Raw genomic sequence first — 6739 nt, forward strand, 5'->3', positions numbered from 1 at the left:
CAGAATGTAGCAATGGGATTGGTAACCTTCATATTTCATACCTTCCCTTAAGGGTGGGGGCAATAAAATTCGTGCACAATATCCCCTGTCTGTCATAAGAGGCAAGAAAAAGGGGTTATCATTTTTGGGATTGGGTTGATAAAGACTAGGACCCTAGCTGAATGTGATAGTGCACCAGGTCCTACTGTGAAGTGCTGGTTGGTAGAACTCATGAACAATTGCATTCAGTCTTCCATGATACCTAAAATATGGAGGAAGGCTAGGGTCATAGCCATTCTAAAACCAGGCAAAGATAAAAATGACTCTAGAAGCTATAGACAAATCTCCTTATTGTGTCATCTTTTTAAGATTCTGGAGAGACTTATCCACAATAGGTTGACTGATAAAATCGAGCCACTTCTGATTCCACAGCAAGCTGGTTTCAGGAGAGGGAAAAGCTGCACATTGCAGGTGTTAAAATTAAGTCAACATATAGAAGATGGTTTTGAAAGCTAGAAAATCACAGGAGCTGCACTTATAGATCTCTTGGCATCATATGATACTGTTAACCACCAAATTCTCCTAGAAAAGGTATATAGCATGACAAATGACTTTCATCTGACTTGTGCCATTAGAAACCTACTTCAAAATTGAAGTTTCTTTGTTGAGTTCCAGGGAAAAAGAAGCAGATGGAGGATACAGAAGAACAAACTATCTCAGGGAAGCATGTTGGCACCAATGTGTTTTATTAATTACACCAATGATCAGCCTCTTTCCACTGGGACGAATAGTTTCAGCTATGCTGATGATTATGTCATCACTTCTCAGGGGAATAACTTTGGGATGATTGAACAAACATTGTCCAAAGCTCTAGACACTCTCGCTGGCTATTACAAGAAGAATCAACTAACACCAAATCCAGCTAAGACTCAAACCTGTGTTTTCCATCTAAACAACAGAGAAGCTTCCCGAATTCTGAAGGTCACTTGGCAAGGCATAGCATTACAACACTGTCCTACCCCGAAGTATCTTGGAGTCGCTCCGGATCATGCCTTAACCTACAGAAAACATTGTTTGAACATCCAGAAAGTGTCTGCTATAAACAATATTGTGCAGAAGCCAACTGGAACATCTTGGGGAGCACAAGCAGACACAGTGAGGATGTCTGCCCTTTTGCTCTGCTATTCTGTAGCTGAATACACATGCCCAATGTGGTACAAATCTTGCCATGCCAAAGCAGTTGATGTAGCACTCAACGAGACCTGCTGCATTATTACTGGATGTTTGGAAGAAGTGTATTGCCTTGCAGGGATAGCACCTCCCAATAACCACCGTGAAGTGACAGCCAAGAAAGAAAAGAGAAAGACGTTGACATCTGAAGTCCACCTTTTGTTTGGATATGAGCAACCACACCAGCATCTTAAGTCTAGGAAAAGCTTCTTGAGAGTAACCGAAACACTTGCAGGAACAGCGCAGCAAGCAAGAATTCAAGAATGGAACGCCAGGAGTCAACATACGAGTATCAGTCAATGGATGACCCCAGAAGAGGAACCCCCTCCTAGCCGTGTTTTAGATTGGGTGAATGAATTGGAGAGCACTGAATAGACTGTGCTCTGGTGTTACGCGGTGCAGGGTCAACCAGAAAAAAATGGAGTTTCGAAGTGGATAGTACCTTGTGTGTATGTGGAGAAGAGCAGACCACAGCCCATTTGCTGCAATGTAGTTCATGCCCATTCAGTTGCACAACAGAAGACCTGGTTAAAGCGAAGCCAAATGCACTTGAGGTCGCAAAGTTTTGGGCTCACATAATTTAATGTGGCTCTGCGTCACTGAAGAATTTATATTATGTTTTATGTTTATGTTCTTTCCTCATATTTAATTTAAAACTTATGTATGCTTCTGACACAATATAAATAAATCACTTTCATATTTCCTAGCCGACTACCCATGGTCGGCTCTTATTCCATACCAACTCTGATAGTATTATGTTTACAAAGTCTAGTGTGTCTTTCATTTTCTTGCCCTTCCCTTTCTTTTGCTAGTACCTTCATTCTCTGCAGAGTGAGAACTCTTCCATCTTCCCTCTGATTTGTATTAAGACAGGATAGTTGTCTAGTTGTAGTTCTTCCTAAAACTGTAATTACCACCCTTGGTCTCAACTGTTGTTCTCTGCCAACCAGAAAAAGATTTGGTTTGCAAGGCCCAGGGTGTCTTTCTTTTTCATGCCCTTCATGATCGTTCCCTTTCTTTTGGTGCCACTTTCAGTCATTGGAAAATCAGATCTCTTCCTTTTCCTTTCTGATTAATGTCCAGAGAAGACAGTTGTCTGATTATACTTCCTCTCAAAACAATAGTTGCCCATTATCAACACTATCAAAAACCCTGGACAGATCAAAAACAATAGAGTACATTTGACCTCCTGAATCTAAAACATCTGTATCTTACTAGACTCCTACAAGTTCATTTTCAGTGGAATAACTCTTCCTAAACCCAAACTGCCTTCTAACCAACCAGTTAGTAATTTTGTAAACATGTCTAATATAATCAGAATAATGCTTTCCCAAAACTTACACAGGTAACATATGTCAAGCTGACTTGGCTCTAAAAATCAGCTTTATGTTTATCACCCTTTCCTTTGAACACAGCAGCTACTATAGCAACTCTCTATTCATTTGATATAGCTCCTTCATGCCAACAGTAATAAAATAAGTACCGGTACTTCAGATATGGTACTATATCCCAACCCATTGTCTTTAGTATTGAACCATATAATAACTTACATGTTTCAATTTATTTATTACAAAACTGTGGCATAATTTTATTCAAACGCTCAATATAGTCAGGGGGAATGAGGAAGGAACCCTGGATGGTCGTGCCATAGGCTGTGAGATCCCCATAGTGCTCCGGTAGGAACAAATACCTCTAGTTGGACCTGAACTGCAAGCCGTGATTTCAGTTATGTACACGACAATAGCCGCGCACCCACGTGAACAGCAAACTCTGCAGGGGCTGAGATTTGAACGAGGGGATGCACCAAACATTTGTCACAGGTTGACAAACTTCTCTTTTTCAGGGCTGGAATCACCTGAGTTTTAATCAATTAATCTATCACTAACCTAAATTCTACCGATCTGACACCACACATAGTTAAGATGATAATTATAGGGTAACTGGAGCTGATAAAACTGTTTACTTGTGCTAAACTAAAAAATATGTGTATTAACGTGAGCAGCGTTAGCATCTGACGACCTCTCACAAAGGAAGAGGCTGTTTGCTAGTACTTCCCCTTGGAGCCAGTGACCTTGTGAGACTATAAAGGCTGCGCAAAGAGAAGCGCCCTCCTTTTTGAATGCCGAGTGTGATGTGTCGTGATCGCGAGCCGATGAGATAATAAGTTTGTGAAGGTTTTTCAGACTTGAAATAGAATTGTTGTGATTTAGCTCACAAGAGCTAATGACAGTCTGCATTTATAAGTAATATACAGCGCGTACGCGAAGTGTGAAATTAACGTTTGCGGTCCGTTAACAACCGGGCCCAGTTCCTTTAATTTAGTGCCGTGTAGATCGGGAAAAATCTAAGCGGAGGACATAGTCAATTATTAGCTAGTAGTAAGGTTGCGATTGTGCATTTGAGCACGCTAAGCGGAGAAGTAAATGGTTCTAATTTAATTCAACAGTTCCAAATACAGCAAACATCAAGGAGACAGCAATCATGAACAATCCAGGAGTCGACAAGAGGACCTTCATCACTGTGTGGTGTATCATAGTCATGGGCTAAGCACGCATGACATAGCGGTATGTGATTCGCCGCTGATGGAGAGGTTGCCACCAATTTAAGTCATTTTGTTCTATAAGCATGTGAAGTGATAGGTAGATGTACTACGGTAGGGCCATTTGAAATAAGTACCGTAAATTAATCTTTAAATGTAAGCCAGAGCGGCATTTGTATTGCTTATTTCAGTAAATTTAAATATGTTCAGGGCTGATTGCATGCCTAGTCCCCGAGCTATGTGTTGTAAATATTTAGATGGGAAATAAGGGAAAGAACAGGTTAGATATAGGTGTGTGTTACCGTTATTTGCATTTTATTCCACTTTATATTGAGTTAAGATAGAGATGTCTGGGCAGATTCTTCATGAAAAATCTAATAGGCTGTACGCCAGCAGTGTCGAACCGTTAAAGAGGATTAGACTAGAGACAGAATATGCTAGGATGTTTTATTGCATGATGGTTGAATTTCTGCTGTGGGAAGGCGCAACGGGAGACCTTTCAACGTCGAAAGTAGAATAGGGTTTTTTAAGTGTGGTGGCAGGCAAATTCATGGAAATGTGCCGGTCGTCGAACCGATAATTATTTATATGTGAGGCTAGAGAATTGCCTGTAGATATTTACGGGGTTGAGATGACAAGAGATAGGCTATGAAAGCCATGATGTTACATTTGGAGCTATTATGATGCTGAGTTAATGAGCCGGCCTGTTGTATATGAGATTATGTTAGGCCGTGAACTATATTTTTGCAGGACAGAATTGTGAGTTTATCTGTAGCACTGGGAATGTTCTCAAGGGCCGATGTGCCAATTGCTGTACGCTGGGTGGAGAAGAATAGTGAAAGTTTTTACAAATAGTCTCATTATGCTCATGAGTCGCCTATCCACAGAGACCTAGGTAGTTGTTTATGTTGCCAACTAGCTGATTTCCCTGCCATGTCAAATGCTACTGCTATGCTGCATCTATATGATATGTGATATTCAGTGTCCGGATATGTTGAGTTCTTGACCCGACAGCTCTATCAACTTCAGTGTGTATATTCTGTGTGCTTTATTTACAGATTTTGGTTATCTCATTTTGTGATTTGTATTATTGTGTCCAGTGTGTTATTTCTTTGTTGTGATGTTGACTTTTGTTTGATAACGGTGAGACATAGTCCGATGGCTATTTTGGGAAAGAAAGTTTCAGACTTTCTCTGTGATATTGGGTTCGGACCCGTATAAGTAGAATCTATGACCAATTTGGAAGGGTGATTCAGATGCATTCCTGAACAAGTGTTTTATATGTTTGTGTCTGAGTGATCAGAATGTATATGTAATTTAGGCCATTACTAGTGAATCGGGTATTACTATCACATATCACGAACGGCTTAAAACATATGCTCTCTCTTTACTTCTAAACACTGGCAGTTAGCCCGTCTGCTAGCGATAATCGTTAAGACGTCAAGTCTTTATAGCATACGTGGGCAATGAGAGAGACCCACTCCCAGAGCTAACGGCATGGGCTCGGGAAGAGCCAAGAGCAGCTGACTTCTTATAGTTTGTGCTGTAAAGGTTCCAACGCCCTCGAACCCAGGACCAGCTATACCACCCCCGCCCAACCTAATTCAAAACCCCAACAACCTCCTCCAGCTACTACTCCTCACTACCCAGAATTGGCCAGACCAACCTACCATATACTAAACCAAGTCCAACCCCCATCCTCCCGCCAAGCTGCCTTGCAATTCCTCTTGCTGACTACACCGAAAAAATTCTTCTTTAAAACAAACAACACCGAAGCTTTCTCCTCCCTTAAAGTACTGGAACAAAAGTTGTTACGACAGTTAAGCAACACCGAACGTGGTCACTCATTGGATGGGTGACCTCCTTCTGTCCATCTGCTTGCCTTCTCCGCACACTTCGAATTGCTCAACAAGCACTTACAGCGCACGTGAACGCATTGCGTCCGGTCATACTCTGACTACTGAAGGACTACAAAACTTCATAGTATTCCAATCCACCAACATCATTAAAGTAATGGGAACAAAAATGAAAGACATGGCACTCAAGACCAATAAGGTCGATGGCCCAAAAGTTCTCGCATTGAGCCTATCGAACATGGAGATGGCATGGCATGGCATGGCATGGCATGGCTAGATGGCGATATGCGGAGTCATGGCGCAAGCAAAACCACAGCAATGTAGTGCGCCCTGATGGGGGTGTGATAGGCGTCATTCAATTGTAATTAATTATTGAGGAATATATATTTCATTTTCAGAAGCAAGAATATCTTACTTTACATATTGTAAGTACAGAGATGGTATTGTGTAACCTGCCACAGACTGTTGTCTCCACTAAGATTAAGAAATACAATGGCCAGCAGAATTAGTCTTCTCAGAAATTGTGACGTGTTGGGAAAGAGAAAGGCAAGAGTTATTTACGAGTCAGTGGAAGGATTCATAGCCGCGGGCGAATTTGTAGTGGGAACAACGTATGGCCCGAAGCCAGATTTCCTAGAAATGACGTCAGGGGATTTCCAATGTACTAGCGAGGTCTGAACGCAAGGTTGGTACTTAAATAAAAAAATATGAAACTTCTCAGTCCCGCGTAAGCTTGGACCAATCGTAAAATTCGCAGGCCAGAAGCAGGCACGACAACTTCGTATTGCAAGAAGCACTATCAACGTTAACTCCACGGATTAAATTTATAGAAGTGTCTTATAAATTCGAAATAAGGTGAAATTTAGAAGCCTCACCATATAATAAAAGTTATTAAAAGTTTTTAATTGAGGGAGATTGACTGGCGTAATTCTGAGAATTAATGGACGCTATCCGTTGATTGGCTGCAGGCAAGAGACGCTACAAAACAGCGCGAAATCCCCGCCTGGGATACAGGAGCTAAATTCACGATTATATTAACTACCAGCGAACGATATTATTTGAGAATTGGCATAGAGGCTAAAATAACATAATTACATCAGTAGATCCCAAGTTTAAGCCACTGGCAGGGCCGCAA

This window comes from Anabrus simplex, chromosome 7, assembly GCF_040414725.1.
Source record: "Anabrus simplex isolate iqAnaSimp1 chromosome 7, ASM4041472v1, whole genome shotgun sequence".
NCBI lineage: Eukaryota > Metazoa > Arthropoda > Insecta > Orthoptera > Tettigoniidae > Anabrus > Anabrus simplex.